The sequence below is a fragment of the Lycorma delicatula genome, chromosome 1, assembly GCF_047948215.1.
Source record: "Lycorma delicatula isolate Av1 chromosome 1, ASM4794821v1, whole genome shotgun sequence".
Lineage (NCBI taxonomy): Eukaryota > Metazoa > Arthropoda > Insecta > Hemiptera > Fulgoridae > Lycorma > Lycorma delicatula.
In genome coordinates this window covers 231,288,862-231,309,948 of record NC_134455.1, presented here as the reverse complement: position 1 = coordinate 231,309,948, position 21,087 = coordinate 231,288,862, and the positions used below count along the sequence as shown (strand labels likewise).

General features: G+C 35.0%; 1 protein-coding gene across 1 annotated transcript in view; it reads left to right on the top strand.

The window, feature by feature from the left end:
- The first annotated feature begins 13,107 nt into the window (after nt 1-13,107).
- The window catches only part of futsch, a 281,615-nt gene continuing 273,635 nt past the window's right edge, over nt 13,108-21,087 (top strand). Inside the window, exon 1 of the mRNA XM_075374191.1 lies at nt 13,108-13,197. The gene's annotated coding sequence lies outside the window, so the exon portion shown is untranslated. The remainder of the gene's footprint in view (nt 13,198-21,087) is intronic.

Below are 21,087 nucleotides of genomic sequence, written 5' to 3'. Positions count from 1 at the left end.
GACAATAAAAAAAAATCTCACAATAATAATATTTAATATCAGTAACAAATAATTATAAATGTCAATAATAATAATAATAATAAACATAGTAAAAAACAAGTGGAAGGCTGAATGGAGGAGTTTAAATACAAAATTAAACTCAGTAAAAACTTCTTATAAATGGAAAAGCGACTTTAAGTTGACTCGCCGTGAACAAGTAGCGGTGACCAGACTTAGAATCGGTCACACGCGATTAAATAATTTATATTTGTTAACCGGCGAAGTGAGAGACCAATGTGCGGTGTTTGTAATAAAACTCTGACAATCAAGCATCTAATAGAAGAGTGTACCATATATGAGGACCTCAGAAAGAGGTTCCGTCTTAAAAATAATATTAGTGCTGATCTGGATAATGGAAATGAAGAAAATATAGTTGCATTTTTACACGCCAGTGGACTTCTTAAAAGTCTATAAAATTAAAGTTTAAAGCTGTGATAAAAGAATCACTAAGCGGTAGTTTTATATATATATATATATATATATATATATATATATATAAAGAAAGAAATGGTATTGGTAAGTTGAAATTTTAATTTCATGGTCTTTTGAGAACTTTATCTCAAATTTTAATATCGGGGCCCTTTACGCCCCGTAAGTGTTTGTGATTGTCCTTGTCTTTTATGTCTTAATGTATATTGTGAAGTTTCTGTTTTTAAATAAAATGTAAGGGCCCTTTACACCATTACATATGACGATCCTGATGGAGATAATAATTTATATTAAAGAATGTGACGAGGGCTAATGACCTTAGCAGTCGATGCCCATAAAAATTCAGAAAAAAAAATAATAATAATGCCCTGAGGTAGGTAATCCCCACGTCCAGGGCGGCAACAGCTGTACTTATGTACAATACATATAGCTGGCTATCGGGGCTCCGAGTAAATTCCTCGGATGTATTACTTTATTGACCTGTCTCCATCTTCAGGTCAACAGACGGATTGGATTTTTCGGCTACCTGCAGGATATGAACAATTTATTGATTAGGAAGTGGACACATACCAAACTTAGAGCTGGCGATGTGAAGGCCAGGGTCAATGTTATTGCAGGTGTAACGGAGACCCTTTCGTTGTCCTCATGCCCTCTGCGATAGCAAGCATGTAGCAATGGTGCCCATTTATGTCGGTGCATGGGAGCTCTGAAAGCTTCGATGAGTAGGAGCCTGGAGTCAGTGCATAGACTGCGCATCCGCTCTGTGCCAGGACATATGCCGGTTCCTCCGGAGAACCGGATCGAACCTCCAAGGTTAGTAGCCCTGGAGTGGGGGTGTACCCCGGCGGCTAGCCTTGCTACAGAAGGGATAAATGTTCATGAATATTCCTGAACAAACTAACGTGGCAGAGGGTTCACGTAAACACCCTCGTTTGGAACCAGCCGTTTGGCCTGAGGCGAAACGGAGGAAGAGTGCAGAATCAAGAAGGATTAAGATTGAGGCTAGAAAAAGCTTACAAAATGGTTTTTTTAAGAGTAGTAATGTACCGAAACCCAAATATTTAGTCATTACAAGGATGGAAATTTCTCGAGGGTGAGTCTTTTTATCATTGCTCGGGAAATAACCAAATGCGCCCCATCCATTTATTCATCTATAAAAATCTTGGAAAATGGCATACCACAAGGTTCGCCGTTGAGCGGTACCTTGTTTATGATCGCCATTAATAAATTGATATTAGCCATTCCAGTAGAAATCAGCAAAAGCGTCTATGTTGATGATTTAGCAAATGTGTATGCCAGCAGCAAAACTGCTATGGTGAAATACAAGTTGCAACGAGCGATTAACGCTCTAAATGAAGTTGCGAGGAATAGTGGATTCCAATTTTCACTAGAAAAAACGTGCTGTGTACACTTCTGTAGGAAGAAAAAAGTCCTACGTCAAAGAAAAAAGTCCTCATCAAAGTCCTACGTTGACAATCGGCAATGATCCAATACAATATAAAGCAAACGTGAGATTTTTAGGACTAGTATTGGATAAATCCCTTACATTGGGATTACACATACAGGACTTGAGTGTTAGATGCAAAAAAGCCCTAAACATTATCAAATGTTTATCAAATATCAATTGGGGCTCAGATAAATAGATATTATTGAGACTGTATAAGGCATTGCTTCAATCGAAACTAGACTACGGATGTATTGTATATTCATCCGCTAGAAAGTCGCATTTAAGAAAGTTAGACGTAATTCATAATAGCGGAATAAGATATGCGACAGGCGCTTTCCGCACAAGTCCGGCGGCAAGTCTAATGTCCGAAGCCGGAATAATTCCACTACATTATAGAAGAGAGATCCTTTTGTTAAGATATGCAGCAAACGTATGGGCTTTTCCTGCCCATATAAATAATAAACTTTTCATGAATCATCCAATGGCTGCAGTATATGAACGTCGTGCTACCTATTCCAGACCAGCCGGAATTAGGTATCACGAATTAAGAAGAAAATACAAAATTTCTATTCCAGATACAATAGCAATTTCCACAAGAGAAATACCGCCATGGCTTTTGCCAGCGGTAAATACAAGGTTGGATCTCTCTCAGGGAGAAATAAAAAAGAAGCCAATTTCCTGTTGGATGATCACTCATCCAAGGAAATTTTGGCAACCGTCAGTAGTTACGAAGAACATATTAGAATTTATACTGACGGTTCTAAAACCAAACATGGTGTTGGATGCTCCATATATGTAAATGGAGAAGCCCATTGTTGGAAACTGCCAGATATGTCCAGTGTTTATACGGCAGAACTTACTGCCATTCAGCAAGCTCTTCGCTTCACAGAACATTATTGCGAAGAGAGAGTGCTGATTTGTTCCGATTCTCTAAGTGCACTTGTTGCAATTCGGAACAAAAACATTAAGGATGTCCTAATTTCAAACATCCTGTCTATTTTATACGTTTTAAATCAACGAGGACAGCGATGCGTATTTGTGTGGACTCCAGGGCATGCTGGTATTACAGGTAATGAGAGCGCAGACGAAGCTGCCAGAAAGGCAACAGTCTGGACGATTTGGATGCATTTCCTGTAAGAGTGGCAGATGTTAAAAACTGTCTAACTAACTTAGTTAAAAACAAGTGGAATACTGAATGGAGGAGTTTAAATACAAAATTAAACTCAGTTAAAACTTTTCCATATAAATGGAAAAGCGACGTGAAGTTGACTCGCCGAGAACAAGTAGCTGTGACCAGACTTAGAATCAGTCACACGCGATTAACAAATTCATATATGTTAACCGGCGAAGAGAGACCAATGTGCGGTGTTAGTAATAAAACACTGACTGTCAAGTATCTAATAGAAGAGTGTACCATATATGGGGACCTCAGAAAGAGGCTCCGTCTTAGAAATGATATTACTGCTGATCTGGATAATGGAAATGAAGAAAAGATAGTTGCATCTTTACACGCCAGTGCCTAGGCCACCCTGGCTCGTCTGCATTCAAGAGCAGTGAGTCGGGGTGTGTCCGATGATGGCATTTGGGACCCTCAAGGGTGAACTGAGGGCGCAAGGCTATGGGTAAGCGCAATGGCTGCCTGTAGCCTGTTTATAAGGAGTCATCTGCCACGGCATCCCGGGGCGACTAATATACTGCTTCACGGCGGTTCTTGTCGCCCCGAGGGTTCTTAAACAAACTATAATCGAGACACGTAGAAAAACGGAAATGGTATTGATATCTTGTATTTTTAATTTCATGGTCTTTTGAGAACCTTATCTCAAATTTCGGGTAAAATTTTTGTAAATATCGGGCCCTTTACACCCCGTAAGTGTTGTGTTTGCCCTTGTCTTTTGTGTCTTAATGTTTCGTGTAGTTTGTGCTTTTAAATAAAATGCAAGGGCCCTTTACACCCTTACATATGACGATCCTCATGGTGATACTAATTTCCTTTAAGAATGACGAAGGCTAATGACCTTAGCAGTCGATGCCTGTAAAATTACAAAAAAATAAATAAAATAATAATAATAATAATAATAATAATAATAATAAAAATAATAATAATAATAATAATATTATTATTATTATTTTTCTTTTTTTTTTTTTTCTTTCCGTAGCGGAGGAAAAAGCTTTGCCAGCCACCGTCAGGCCCGCACTGACGGCGGGGCTCTCACCCGCTAAAAAACCTCCCCTTCTACCATGCAGGGGCCGGATCTAAGCCATATGGTATGTACAGCCCCTGCATATCACCCAGGCACTCCACTATCCGAATCCGTGTGACCGGAAGGCGTCCCCAGGGGGCGAACGACGAGCGACGACTCCAAGGAGCCCCCGACACCCACCCACAGAAGCTGGCCTCCCTTGATCACCCGTCATCGAACTCCAAGCCTTCATAGATTCGCATCAACTCAGCCTGCGTCGCCTCTCTTCATTGGCCTTCTCTCGTATCATTGATGCGATCTTAGTCGAGACACACTCCCACTTGTTGCCATTGCTGAGCATTACCTCGATTATATTGTTGGCCCCCTCCACACCCTGACCCTCGAGCACTACGCGGAAGTTGCGCCATCTAGGGCAAAAAAATACTACATGCTCTGCTGTATCCAGTCCGCCGCAATCGACACAGCGACTTGTATGGCATCTGCCCATCCTGTACAGGTAGTGTCGAAAACATCTATGTCCAGATAAGAACTGGATGAATTCGTAGCCTGTATTACCATGCTTTCGCTCCACCCAGTTCCTGATGTCTCGTATGAGCCCATAGGTCCACCTTCCTTTGTCTGAATCTCGCCATTTATGCCAATGCCATGCCATGTAGAGACCGTCAATTGCCTCCTTTCTGACCCCTCCAGACACTATTGCAGCTATCATTTGCGCTTGTAAGTCTATGGGCGGTACTCCAGCTATAACCGAAGCCGTCTCGGCGCTGATCGTTCGATACCCTGCGATGACACGTATGTTCAGCCTACGTTGTTGCATAACCAAACGCCTCATGTTCCTTGCCCTCGACAACGCTCCCAGCCGTACAGGAACTCCATATAACACCACAGAAGAGTACACACTGGCCAACAGTTTCCTCTTACCCGTCTGAGAACCGCCCTTATTTCTCATCATGTTGCTCAGCGCCATCACCACATTTTCGCCCTTTCTCGCCGCCTCCTCAACATGTATAGTAAAGGATCGGTTCTTGTCCAGCCACACGCCTAAATACTTCGCGGCTGGACTAGGATGGACTATCGTGTGTCCCACTCTAAAACGCAATGGATGCAGTCTGCGTCTTCCAGCCATAACAACCACTTTCACTTTGTCTTCAGCGAGCCGTAGACCATGAGCTATTAGCCACCTCTTAACCACATCAGCCGCTTCTTCACCGGCCACCATCAGTTCTTCTTCTGTTTTGCGCACAATTACAAGAGCCAAATCATCAGCAAACACCACCGGCGTGATGCCCGCCGGATAGCGCTGCCTTAGAACATTATTGAAAGCAATGCTCCACAAGGCCGGACCCAACACCAAACTCTGAGGGACATCCCTCTCCACCAGAAATTTCGTTTCACCACCTTCCGACCTGCCCACCACGAATCTGTCCTTAAAATATTCGTGCAACACCCTTCGCAGTTATGCCGGAATTCGTCTTAATTCAAGTTCACGAAATGTAACTTCCCATGGCAGCTCATTAAACGCATTGCGTACATCTAACAGCATGACCGCTCCTATCTCTCTCGACTTCCGTGTGACCTCTGTACCTGATCGAATAATATTCATCACTCGACCGATCGCATCAATAGCTGAGCGTCCAGGCCGGAAACCAAATTGGTCCTCATGAAGAGCCCCTGCCATCTCTACGCCGTCGTTTAGTCTTCGAAGAACAAGTCTTTCAAACAACTTCGCAAAGCAATTTAATAAACAAAGTGGTCGAAACGAAACCTGTGCCCCCGTAGGACCCGTAGTCTTCCTTAGCATCACTAACCTTGCACCTCTCCACCGTTCAGGTATCCATCTCCAATGTCATATTCATTACACGCAATACCACACCAGGCACCGTCCCAGCCACAATTATTACGATCTCCGGGTGGATTCCATTCGGCCCAGGACTCTTGCCGCCTTTAATCAACTTAGTCGCCTCACTCAGGTTTTGCAGCGAGAATGGAACCATTGATTCCACCACAATTTCCTCCCTTTGAAAGTCCACTCCTTTCGAAAACAGTTCATCAACGCCTTTCCTCAGCTCATCGTCGGTGAGGAGTGGCAGCCGTCTTCCAAACTTTTTTTGACTATACGATAGGCGTCACCCCACGGATCAATTTCCACAGCATCACACAATTGCTGCCACTTGCATTTTTTGGACGCAGGAATTGCTCCACGATCCACGAAAGTTCCGTCTAGCAAGCCGTAACCTTCCGAGCTCCTCTTCGATGTTCTCACCCCGCCTCTGCGTTTGCTTGAGGCAGCGCCTACTCACCACACATCTTCTTCTCAATTCGGCGAGTTCGGGAGTCCACCAATATACCCCTGCACGACCTGCAGTCATTTCCTTAATTACACCCGTTTCCACTCCCACCCTGGAAACTGTGTCTGTCAGCTCATTCAAATCCGTGTCTTCGCTACAGCCAAGTTCAAAATCAATAGCCGCCCTGAACTGCACGACACTTTCTTTCTTTTTCCTGTTTAGCCTTCGGTAACTACATCTAATTCTTCAGAGGATGAATGAGGATGATATGTATGAGTGTAAATAAAGTGTTAGTCTTGTACATTCTCAGTTCGACCGTTCCTGAGATGTGTGGTTAATTGAAACCCAACCACCAAAGAACACCGGTATCCACGATCTAGTATTCAAGTCCGTGTAAAAATAGCTGGCTTTACTAGGACTTGAACGCTGGAACTCTCGACTTCCAAATCAGCTGATTTGGGAAGACGCGTTCACCACTAGACCAACCCGATGGGTAAACTGGCGACACTGCCTGAATGAAACCTCACGCTTCTGGTGCCTGCCCGTTCTTCCTGGATAATATCGCCAATTTCAAAAGTTATTAGCCTGTGGTCACTGAGGGTCTCCTCCCCAACACTATTATTATTATTATTATTATTATTAAACAGAGATTACATACAAGACAGAATTTAAAGTAATCGTCAGGATTCACAAGTAGATAAATAGAATACGTAAATAAATTGTAATTTCACCGTAATTGCATCGAACCTAAACTAGAAATTCTCTCCTTATCGTAGGACTCTCGCAGACTTCCTTCTCAGACTGACACCACGCAGAACTCATACCTCGTACACTCTCTTCTCGTAGACTGACTCTATAACGTCTCGCTTAGACTGATCGCAAACTCACATCACAGACTCTTCTCGCGGAATTGATTTTTAACCAGTCTTTCCGGACTATTTATACTCTTAGCCTGTTTACCTGCCGGAATGGACCCAACTCGAAGCGTGAGAACGGTCGACCGAGCTCTTTCGGTCCCATGCATTCCTAATCTTGGTCCGGTAAGTTTTCTCACGGAAAGAACATCTATTTAGTGTGTCAATGGGCAACATTAAAAAATTAAAAAAGACGATTGTTAAACAGACCTGTTTCCTTTACTAAAAGGGTTTCTTTTAGCCTCTTTCTGGATTCCTCCCATTATTATATTTTCGAATATTTTCTTCTTAATTGATAGGAATCCGTAACTCAGGTCCATTATACTGGTCTTGTTACAATATCTTACTGAAATTGTGTTTTTAGGCTAAAATATTAATACAACACAATATGTATATATTGTATATACAGAGCGTCCCCGGCGGATTCTGTTAAACTTCTTAGTCGTATTACTTTCATTAAAATAATGAAAAAAGTTCATATAAACTTGGATCCGAAAACACTTCGTTAGCGAGTTAAAGATTTAACCATGGTAAACAGTGAAAAATTTCGCCCCGATTTCTGCTCCTCCGCTGAAATGAAGCCCTCCTGTAATTCTGGGAATGTAAATTAAGGAACAAATTTACTAGATTCTTATGGTTTTTGACTTAAAAAATTTAAAAAAGGGGTCCCAAAACTGGATTACCGTTATTTTCTACGAAACAAAAAATTAAGTTGAAAAACACAGTTTTTTTAGGTTTGGTGTAAAATAACTATGTTAAATTGCCAACAAATAAATAAATTTCAGTGGAGAAATTAATTGAGAATTTAATTAAGAGAAAATTGATGTAAATAAAGTCAATAAAATAAAAATAATAGTACAAGAAAATAATGTATTCTTTAATGTAGAACAATACATACAAATATGGAAAATACTGAATTACAATTTTAAACTCAAACGAACAGCCTTATATTAAACAAAATAAAATACCATAAGTAATTCTTACATTACATCAATTGTTCAAAATGTCCGCCATCAACCTAAAAACATATTTCAGCACGGCGAGTTACAGATGAGATAGCATTTTCTAGAATTCTTGGGTTGTTTTGGATTTCTTCAATGGCCCACGTGATTCTTTGTAAATATTCATTTGCATTTTCTGATTATTGTGGATATACTAACGCTTTCATTTAGCCTATCCCCACAAAAAGGAATCCAAGGGATTCATATCAAGTGATCTAGATGGCCATATTTGAGTTCATCTCGACTGATCCAGCGGTTAGGAAATGTTTTATTCCGCTAATGAATTACAAGACTATAATAATGGACTGGCGCGCCATCATGTTGAATTACATATCAGTTTTTATATTAAGCGGAACATCCTCTAAAAATATTTACACTCATTTTGAAGAAAGTTCCGGTAACCGTTACCTGTTAGTCTACCGTTGAAAATGTGAGGTCCGATAAGAACACTACCTATTATCCCGTATCAGACGTTTAATGAAAAACGGTGCTGGAAATAAATTATATTATTTTTATCACAAACTGAACCTTTAACTCAAAGACGGTATTTAATGTAATACCTAATACGAAAAGCATAATAAATCATACACATCATCGTTAGATTTTCCCCTTACTAAATATATCCACCTAAACTATATTTTACAGAAAAATTATTCATCGTACAAATATAATACACTTTATGAGCTCATTTTAGAATAACCTTGAAAAAACGTATGTGCCGAAAAGATAAGCTGGGATTACGTGCAATTCAATGTCCAGGCCATCGCAACAGCGCCTGTACTAGGTTCGCCATTCGTCTGATAAAAAAATATCCCTTCTATAGAAGAAAGTGAGAGATGTAGTGGTATTACTGCAAAAAATGCTTCCAGAAAAACCCTGACTGAGAAGTAAAACTACAATTAATAACAATATAAAAATAATTATTATAGTCTAATTATTAATCTATGAATAAATTAACGTATTAATTATCATTATTGCATGAATAACATCCTGTAATTTTAGCCTTAATGTAAATTTTCATGTACCGGTAATATACATTTTCATCTTAACACCTTTTGAGTTTGAATTATTACTAAATATTGCGTAAAGATGGATGTATCCCTATACCCAAATATATCTATGTAATTTTATTTGTGAATCATTTTTTCAGATATAAAGACATAAAACACGTTTTATATCTGTTAAAACGGACATGTCAACTGTTATGCCAGTTTTCATCATATGTTAAAACTTACACATAAGTATAAACCAAAATGTTTGTATATTAATAGATCATGGCTTTATAGCTCGACTACTTAAATGTAACGCGTTTCTTGATTAGTTCTTAGCCACTAATAGACAACATAGCATTTAAAAAATTTTACATTTTTGCCATCTTCCTCTTAATCGGAAACAGTTATTTTTTTTAAATCTCCAAGTTTGAATGTAAGGTTTTTATTATTAAAAATTAATATAAAATGACATCTCCATAAAATTTTCAATAACTTTTCTGCGAAATATTTCCAATTTTTTTTAAATGAACTTAGAAAAAACTCACTCACACCTACACCTAGCATGAAGGTTGTAAGATACATACTCGTTTTGCGACTTTGTTTTAATTAATTAATTCGGTTTATAGATGACAAATTTAATTATAGTACAAAGCAAAGTTACACCACAATTAATTTAAAAATCCAATAGTCAAATTTTAGTATTAATTAGTGATTTTAAGGTTTGAACAACTGTGTTTGCTGTAAACTTCTGTGAGAGTTTCCGAAGAATTTAGCAAAGTTGAGCCTCCCTTTTAGAAACGAGGTATATCTCCAGTAAAGTCGGATAAGGAAATAAAAAATAAATTTATGATTTTAAAAAACTGGATTTACTCAAATAATTTATCGAAACCCAGAGTATCAGAAATTATCGGGCTAGAGAAAATATATTTGAATAACATAGACGTAGTTAATTTATTTTGAAATTCGTCATCGTTACACTGTTTATAAAAACGAATAAACAAAAGAAACAATTTTGTGCAAATACATAGTCTAAGTAAACAGAGATAATGATGATATTTTCAAGTAGAAGTTTTATAATGAAAAATTTTCTTTAAAAGATTCCTTTTTTGTCTACTGTCTACTACAACTCCAAAGTTAAGTTACGTTGATAAATTGCGTAGTAAAGTTCTAAGTTTATTTGGAAGAAAAGAAACCAATCTACAAGTTGTTTCTCAAAAATTAACTATGGTTGTTCTGCAATTACCCGATTTCAGCTATTAATAAATTATAAAGTTTACCAATGATAATTCTTTCTGTGTATTGAGTTACAATTTACTCTCAACGTTAGCTTATTTTTTGGTTTCATGTTATCAGCAAACATCTGCTCTTGCATGTGGCAGTTTATAAAGACCAAATAATAACTGAAGCCGTTTATTTTATTGCATATTAACTGATGCCTTTCTGTAGTTACTGTTTTTTTTTGTAAACCCAAATATAATAGAAAGTCTGTTATATTTTAGTATATGCATACCGATATTAGAGTTCACTCCGACCTAAGTATATGATTAAGTGTAAAATAAATCTTTTAAAGTATATAAGCTCACTAGATAGCCGATACTAGTGACGAAAAAAGTGAAGCTTCCTTACTTTCTCTGAAGTAAGGAGACTTCATTGTTTTCTATGAAGGATTTCAGTGTTATGGAGAACTTGTAAGCGTGTTATGTAATCTTGTGCGTAAAAAGAGCACTGTTTTGTTTTTTTTTTGGGGGTGGATGACATGTACGAACAGCATCACCGCTTACTGCATTTTCTTTTAGACTTTCTCTTGGACTGCTGTGGGCTCCCAACACTACACATTTTTTATAACTCATCTCTATCGTCCCTTTTTAATTATACATCTGTAGTATAATATAGTCCCTTCTATACTTTATATATATATATATATATATATATATATATATATAAAATTTCACAACCTACCGGTTAAAACAAAAATGTTTACGAAAGTTGTTTTATCTTGTCGAAATTAATTTTTACATTATAGAAAAATTTATGTTCAGTCAGTATGACAATAGCAACCTATATATATATATATATATATATATATACACCCCAAATACATGTGCGTGTATTTTTACGTGAAAAATTAATTGGTATATGTTGTTAATATTCTTTTTAAGGAAATATGAATGAATAAAATGTATTAGGTTTAAGAAAAATACTAAATTGTATGCGATATTTTTGCCTCAATGTAGTGAGTAAAGATAGCTTGGTCACTTCATATATTTCAGCTAACAAATTGTGATATTGATATAATTGTTACAAATTGATATTGATATATAATTGTTACATTAGTATATAATTAATTTTAATGAATTATACACTTAAGAACTTAATCCAAGAAAAAAGCAACCGGTTACAAAAGTTAGTTTTGTCTTTAAGTATCAAATACTCTTTTATACGTTAATTTGATCTACCATTTTTTATTGATTAAGATGTTGATATGCGATAGTATATAGCAGTCTATATATGTAATAAATTTCGATTTATTTTTAATGATTTTTACATATTTTGGAAAACTTATATTTACGTTAAATTTATATCGGTTTTTTATTTAGATTTGGATTTAAACGATTAGATACCCTGTTATTCAAAATTAATTTTTATTTCTCTAAGATAGTATATTTTATTAATTGAAATTTAATAAATCTGACGGTTTTTATATCTTTTTAGAGGAACCTGTAATTTAAATGATAATCTACGATTTTTTGTACCTTTAATTTCTTATATATCGCTGTGATTGAATGTAGTGAAAACTTTATTTTCCTTTTCTTTTTTTTCAAGATTTCTCACACAAAATATATATATACACACTATTATTAATTACATAAATATATATAATGGTAAATTATATTTATATAAACCAAAATTATGTCAATAATTCAAGTATAATAATCAAATTCCGGAGTTTATATCACGTACATGCCTCTGTTTCTTACTTTTAGGTGTTTGAGACGCGTTTGAATCTACCCTTTAATTGAGAAACCAAGGAGATCATATAACATGAATATATATGTACACATGAATATGTCAACCTACGCACAAAATCTGTACGACAAAATAAGTAGCAACATTATTTATCATTAATTGGTTACAATAATTTTTCTTTAAACTAATCCTTAATCATTATACCGTTTGATTAAATCACGATTTTCATTAATTTGTGCGATATGACAATTAGTGTATATATATATATATATATATATACATGAGTATATATATTTATTACAACATAATCGCAATTAATATTGCACAAGTTCATTCCCAAATCGAGCTTTATTAAGTACTATCAAGAAAAATAAATAAAATTATTTAATCTAGTTAAATTTAATGTTATTATTCATTCATTGTGTAATTTCTAAGAATTAGACTTTGCAGAATGCTAACAATATTAAATATAAATATTCTGTGTGTATATATTTAAATTTGTATGAAATAATAACTACAGAATAAATTGAGGTAATACTAATTACGTTAATGCACTTAATTTTGGCCCATTATTAGTTTAATGTAAGCATTAGTTATTTCTGATTATAAGTATCTCAGATGGAACGATTAAAAGTCCTATTATGTACGTACAGCTTATATGTACATAGATATATATCTTAATACATTACGTCTAAGTTATTAGTGACTTAAAATTGTATGCAATGATTGGAACGTAAGATGCAAGATTGGAGGGTAAATGAGAGAGGGAATATTATTTGTCCGCGGGAAATACATTGTTATGTTGGCTGCAATGATAAAAGGTCGAAGGATGAGCTGGACTCCAGAGGGTTCATTCCCTGAACGAGCTTCGAAGGGTTCACTTCGTGTTTAGCTCTACAAGGATATCTCAGATTCACAAGTTGGTAACTTTTTCTCTAGTTATTCTAAATTAAGTTTAAAAAATTACTGTCGTAATTCATTGAAAAAAAGACTTTTATTACAATAAATTAACGGCTTGTATTAAAATACTTTCTTTGATCTATTTTATTTAAATATTAATTTCTGTAATTAATACCGGCATTTAACTTTTTTATATTCATTTTTTGTTTGTTTTTTTTACTCTTTTAATTTCAAACATATTTATATACTTTTAGGTTTCCAAAAAAAAATTATTACATGAATTTTCTACCATATATAATAAATTACATTTAATAATTTGCACAAATATTGGTATTTTTTACCAAATAGACTACTTTATTAAATCTTAAGAAGGAAGAAGTAATCCTGAATGAATTATCATTTATTTCTACAGTTTTAGTCGTTTTAGTGCGATCGATAATTTTGAGACAATTTAATTCAGTCAATTTTCTTTCGTTTTTTCATTATTACGTTATTGAAATGTTTCTTTTTTTAGTACCATTTATGATATAATTTCAATATAAATTATCGAAGGTCCATTTGTTATCTATTAATGTACAGCAGAGGATCGTAAGATCTCCCCTTGAGAAAAATCATCATTGTTATTGATTTTTATCAATTATACACACTTAAGTTAATCCAAGAAAAAAGCAACTGGTTACAAAAGTCAGTTTTGTTTCTACGTATTATTTACTATTTTATACGATAATTTGATTTACCATTTTTTATTGATTAAGATGTTGATATACGCTAGTATACAGCAGTCTATATATGTAATAAATATCGATTTATTTTTAATGCTTAAAATAGATATTTTAGGTGTTAATTATACTTTATTTATCACTAATTACGAAATTTAAAATCAAATTGGTACTCAATTATCGGTACAGTTACTGTTTAAAAAATATTCTATTCGTAGGATTTTCGGGTAAAACTCTGGATAAGAAGCTGACTTTCTCCATAAAATCATTTTGCTTGTTTCACCTAAGTCAAAGTAATTATCTTTCTTCGTCTTAAGCCCAGTATATTTTATTTAAATTGGTGTTTAAATAAACAACATACATCATATTAATCACAGAAAAATATTTTGATCAATTAAAGTCAAAATATTGAAGGAATGAAAAGTAAATTTATTATTTTTTTTTTTTTTCGTAGTGCAGGGAAAAGCTCTGCCAGCCGCCGTCAGGCCCGCACTGGCGACAGTGCGGGGCTCCCACCCGCTAAAAAACCTCTCCTTCTTATCATACAGAGGCCGAATTTTTCATTGTTTACCATAATTTGAAATTACGATTTTTATATTTTAGCTAGTTATCTTAATTTAACTTACATTTTAATGAAATATTTTAAGTATTACTTAAATCTGTTTTCCGAGAGTTTATTGATCGCTGACCGATCGGGTAATTTTCTTATTATACTGTATGATTATTTAGAATAAAAACTGTTTTTTATTAATTATTTCTTATAATTTATTTCAACACCAGCTACCATTGATACACTGACTTAATCCAATCAGTATGACAATAGCAACCCATATATACGCACACGCGCGCGTGCGCGCGCGCGCGCGTGTGTATTTTTACGTGAAAAATTAATTTGAATATGTTAATATTCATTTTAAGGAAATATGAATGAATAATATGTGTTAGGTTTAAGAAAAATACTAAATTGTAAGCGATATTTTTGCCTCACTGTAGTGAGTATAGATAGCGTGATGGTCACTTCATATATTTCAGCTAATAGGAAATTGTGATACTGGAAGATCTTCTCATTAAGATAATTCAATAAAATAAGTGAAGTATATCTTATATATTGGTAACAATATTTCAAAAATATTTATTTTAGCAGTTTAAATCACAATTAAGTAAAAATATGACTATTCAGAAAACAACTAGTAAGAAATTATAGCTTACATTGTGATAAGGTCAACTTGATATTTTTATAGTTCTATTATATTATGAAAATGATTTTAACTAGCTGTGAAATATTTGTTCGTAACTTACAGAAAGTAGTTTTCGTTTTATTAATTATACGTGTCAAATTGCCATGTGTTAATTTTTGTCAATAGGAGTGAAAAGAGAATATCGATTTTCATCCTTTCTCATCGATACCTCACCTTTCTTACTTAGCCCCGTGACCGTAATTCTAGCATTTTATTCTTTAAGCAGACTACGAAGAGGGCGTTTATTTTTCCATCTTTATAAGTTTTTTAATATTATTTTTAAATGCATTTCCTTAGACGGGTAAAAAAATAAAATTATAAAAGATATATGTCTTTGACGTGTAAATCATAAAATTATTTATGATGATTATCCGAATAATTAAAATTAAAATTCTTTATTTTTTCAAACTAATACAAATGTACATAACTTTATGAGGTATTTTAGATTAAAAATTTTCAGTTTTTCTTTTTACAAATTCAAATAGTTATTTACAGAAAATTACGTTAAGTTTTAAGTACGTAGCATCAATTAATGCTTAAATTAAGTTCAGATTTAACCTGAATTAATATACTAAATTCGTATTATACATTTACGAGTAGCTGGTAACAGTAGCTAATTTAATTTTCACTAACAATAATTTCAACACATGTATCTTATTTTAATAGGACATTTTATTTTTTCAACTACAGAAATTAGGTGGTTTAGTACCAGTTAAATCTTAACTTTATGTTTATCTTTAATATTAAATCTCAAACACCAAAATCTCTATTTCTAAATTAAAATTCATATTTAGAACTTCATATAAAAAACAGAACTTATTTTAGTATCGGTTTTATATCATTGTTTAATAAGTGATTCTTACTGCTAATTATATTAATTAGTAGTGATAAAAAACGTATTCTACTAGTTGGATTTGTTAATTATCGTTACGGACAATACTAACCACAGAGTATCATGGATCAGCTATTACAGTGGTTGATTTCAAACGTTCCAAGATCAAATTCTAATACAAGTAAAGATATAACCGCTATCAAACGGAACATAAAACTTATTACCCGTGGAGTTCGGTCATCGGAAATAATTTATGAAACTATCTCAGTATTAGTCATTTCAAGTTTGCAAAACCTTCACGTAAATAATAATTATCCACAAATGGTCCTGAACTCATAATGTGATTAAATTTTTCCCAGGAATTGTTAATTTTATTCATTAATTCCTTAAAAAATATTGTTATTAAAAGAAATATCTGCATATTTGAGACAGAGTATTTTATACTCATAAGGAAGCAAGCAAACGAGATATGGAGGGGAAATAAAATATCTTCCTATTTAATTCATATCGCTTCTTAGTACGCTTAAATATAATTTAATGTTGCAGTTAATATCATAGTCCCCAATCTTTTATATATAAATTAAAAAAAAAAAAAAATTGTTTACAACTGTTATAAAAGCATTGGAAAATCATGTGTAAAATTGTATTTCTGCAATCTCATATTAAATATCTGACAATTTTACAGTCAACCCTCTTTAATTTAATTGCTGAATATAAGAAATTCTACGTTTTCTGAAATAAATTAAATTATATCGGCATGCTAATTCTACCAAATTCTAGGCGATATTCAGCTCTAAAAACGATAACATTACTCAGTTCATCTATATCATTAAGATCATTAATATCACCAAAGCAACTCTGATTTGTAGTGATTGTTTCAGTTGTTTTAAATGCAACTGTGGTTTCAACAAGTCAGTAATGATATCTCTTATACTTTGTCCGAGTTTTGAGGGAAATCTCTAAAAGTTACTATTGCCATATCCTAAGATTTTTTCATCCAACCACGAAAGTTACAGGTGGTAATTTATTTTTAAAAAAACTTGTTAAAATCTGAGAAAAAAAACAATAGCAACGAAAATAGAAAATAATGATATGAAGTAAAACGTTACCCAAAATTCTACATGCTTTATTCACAAAATGTCATCCACTTTACATTCTTTAGAGGAAAAGAAAGACGTATTCATCATTCATTCCGTTGTAATTATATCGCATGTCTTAGAACAGAAAGTGAGGAGCACTTTTTAGTCGTTGCTTTATGTTACTTGTCCTGTTATTCCTTATCGATGTGATGCGTGGAAAGCATCCAGACTTTAAAATTAGTAAAGGTAAAAAAAAAAAATAAGTTAAGGTTGATTACTCAGATAGAAAGGATGTCACCAGCAGAGCTGTTTATTTTGGTGATCGGTGAGCAGAATGAAGATAACGCTTATAGGGCTGAATTAACTTGGACTATTATGCAAATCGTGTATTTGATTCAGCGATTAAGGCAACTGGAAAATATTCAAGCCTCCCTTTTTCTATTAAGCCTGGCATGAGATAATCTTTTCATTCTTGAAAATCGCTGAATCATTTTCATGTTTGAATTGTGCCCAATGTCAGTCCGTCATTACCGTTGTGGGACGTAACTTCATTGTGGTGAAGCCTGCCAAAACACTGTTGGGATGAGATAGGTATTTTTTAAACCAAAAAACATAAATTAAAAAAAAAACATGAAAACCAATCACAGCTGCATAAAAATAATATTATAAACAAGTATTAAAAACATGAGAAAGTAATGAAATTAAATTTAAAAATAATGATCCTTGTGTAATAAAATAGTGAAGCTTTGTATAATCACTGTATTACGACAGTCAATCAGGTTATATTATATCATATCATAGTCTATATCAGGTTATAAAATATCGAAAATTAGCAAAGTTCTTTTTCAGGTGTCTTAATTTTTAAATAATTTTATATGACTGCAATATTTGTACAAGTTAATAGATAACCCCATTGTAGAGAACTGTCCTACTGTTATTTAGTCAGCGTTACATTAAGTTTCTTCACAAACGGATCGATCATAATTTCATTATTTTTATTCACTTTGTAAAATTATTAATTTGATAAAAGTTTGGTTTTATTATTATTCTTATTTTCTTTCTTATTGTTTTAATATGTTGAGAATAAAAATTTTTTATTAATGATATGGTTTTCTTAAAATACTGCAATTTCACTTTTTAAAACAAGGAGGTTCTTTGCTACTTTACAATAATAAAAATAAAATAAAATGGTATGACGTTTTGTGAATAAAGCATTGAGATTTTTGGGTAACTTTATCTCTTCATATCATCATTTTCATTTCTTTTTTTTTTTGCTATTATTTCATTTTCTCAGATTTTAACAAGCTTCTTTTTTATAAATTATCGCGCTTCACTTTTGTGATAGGATACAAAACCTGGAATAAGTTAAAATAATATTATTAAACATACTTAAGTAATTTGTAACTAATCCGCCGGTTTCTCAATCGTTAAACTCGTCATCGCAAAATCAGCTGATTTTCAAAGTCAAGAGTTAGTTCTAAGGTGCTTTTATATTATTTTAATGCCATACTGTGATTACCGGTGTTCTATGGTGGTTGGGTCTCAATTAACTACACATCTCAGAAGCGTTCGACTTGAGTGTTCAAGACTACACGTTTACCGGTACATTTACAATTACATTGCACTACATCTACAGCTACGGCAGGGCCGGTAGCAGTAATTACATTTGCCAATACACACACATCCAGATCCGGCAGTAGCTGGAAAACTAGTTGAAGAATGCAAACAAAGTAATTTATGCCGTCTAATTTAATGCCGGTCAGGCACAGCATTTTTCATACGCTATAAAATTTCAATATTTTATTCCCATTCACAGGCTTTCAGCTTACAAGGTGAATTAACAATAATAAAATATATATATACAGTATAATAAAAAGTGAGCCGTTTTTAATAATTTCAATGACTTATAATCAACAGTTTTAAAAAGTCTTTTAAACATTTTGTGAATTCATCCTTGTTACTGAAAAGTTGGATATTTTAATTTGGAATTTCTAGCGGTTGCTCTATCTCTCGAGGGAAAACCATTCAAGATTAAACAATAATAATGATTGAATTTAACTTTTAGCAAGGTTCATCCAAATAAAAATGTACGTAGACTATTACGCAATAGCTAAATTGACATTTACGAATTTATTCTTTTATATAATTCTTTAATATTTTATGATATAGTTTATCATAGAGTAAATTTTAAAAATATTTTTACACAAATTAAAATTTATTAATTTCTTTCATCGTTTTTGAACAACAAACTACTGTAATTATTTTTGCTAGTCATCATTTTATATATATTTTACATAATTTCAGAAAGCTGGTCTAACTTATAAAAACTATAAAAAATAAAGTAAAATTAGATTTAATAAAGCTTTTTTCAGAACAGTAATTACTTACTATTCCTGTCAAAAGACATGAGCGGCCAGGCGGGTTTCGCCGCATATGAGTTGATTTCACCAGTCACAAATGTCCTTGTTTCACCCGGGCACAACCTAGATGAAAAACAAACAATGTTTCACGTACATCTAGTTATAAGTTTTATTTTTTATGCATGTAGGCTCAAAAGCAGTTTCACTGACTTTATTCCCTACTTCCTTGGGCCGCACCTACAATCATGTATAACTCAGCCCAGGGGAATGCCCTTGAAACTCTAACGGACCTTTTCACCTACCGGCAATACGTCTGGCATGGTAGGTCGGCCCACCGGTTGGATCTTCCATGCTAGCCTGCCTCTAGCTGCCGGAGCGGGGTAGCCAGGCCCGGCTATGCCATTCCTGGATCCCATCCCGACAGCCGGGACTCGGTCTTGATGCCCACGCCTCAAAACGCCCGAGTCCCGTCGGGATTCGGTCTTTTTAACACAGAGATGACAAAGTTCCCGTACCTCATCGTCACCGCCCATCCATGCGAGCATGGGCGAACGGCAGCTCCTCAGGGGGCTGTCCCTCACCCCTACGTCTCCCCCTGTAGACATCTTAGACCGTCTCCCACTCACGGTGATCGATTTCCTTCCGTTTTAAGATGACAGGTGTCAGATCCTTTATCGCCCTCTATTCGACAACGCCCCGCATCGTATAGTTCACTGTGGTCTCCAGCGTGTTGTAAATGAGATTCCACCTTCATTCCTTCGCACCGAAGGCAATCATAGAATGTGCGCTCCATAGTATCCAACTGGCCGCAGTATATGCAGTTAGGAAACTTCCGCCACCCAAACCTGTGCAGGTAAACCCCAAAGTCCCCGTGACTAGAGAGGAGCTGAGAAACCAAGAAACATACATCACGTGGCTCCTCCGCGGCCATGGCCCCAGTCTGGGAATCAAACTCTGGGTCCAGGCTCCTATTCTTGATACGTCCCAGTCCTCTTCCTATTCCCGAAGAAGAAGAGTTGCACAATCGGCCATCTGCATCCCTTCGTATATCTTCAGCTAAAAGGCCCGGAGATGGATCCACCACCACCGCCAGCCCCCCCACCGCCTCCATGGATACCGTTCCATAAGCAGCCACAATCTTCAATGTTGCTTGACCCTGGAGGGAGGCTAGCCACCTCTTCCTGTCCAAGGTCGTAAACCACGCTGGAACAGCGTATAAAAGCAATGAGGTTGCAGCTGACTTTAGTAGTTTACGCTTGGCTGCCCGTGGTCCCCACCTGGATCGCATTAGCCTGCCAAGGGTGTTAATGGTCCTTTCTGCCATGCCTTTTACCTTCTGTAGATGTTTACTAAACAGACCGACTCGTTCGAACCAAACGCCTAAGTATTTTACGTAAGGCGCCGGAAGCCATTCCACCGTAATACTAATATCTCGAATCCTACGCCGGCCAATCAGAGCAAGCATCTCCACTCTTCCTCAGAGCGGCCAGTCACCAACAGTGCAAAATCATTAGCATAGGCGACCGCGGATATTCCACCCTGCAACCCTTGTCTTAAGATCCCCTCGAAGGCGAGGTTTTAAAGCAGGAGATTCACCACTAACCCCTAAGTTACACCTCCCTGCATCTTGAATCGAATGTCGCCGTCAGGAGGTCCCGCTCATAAAAAAAGTCGTTAATTG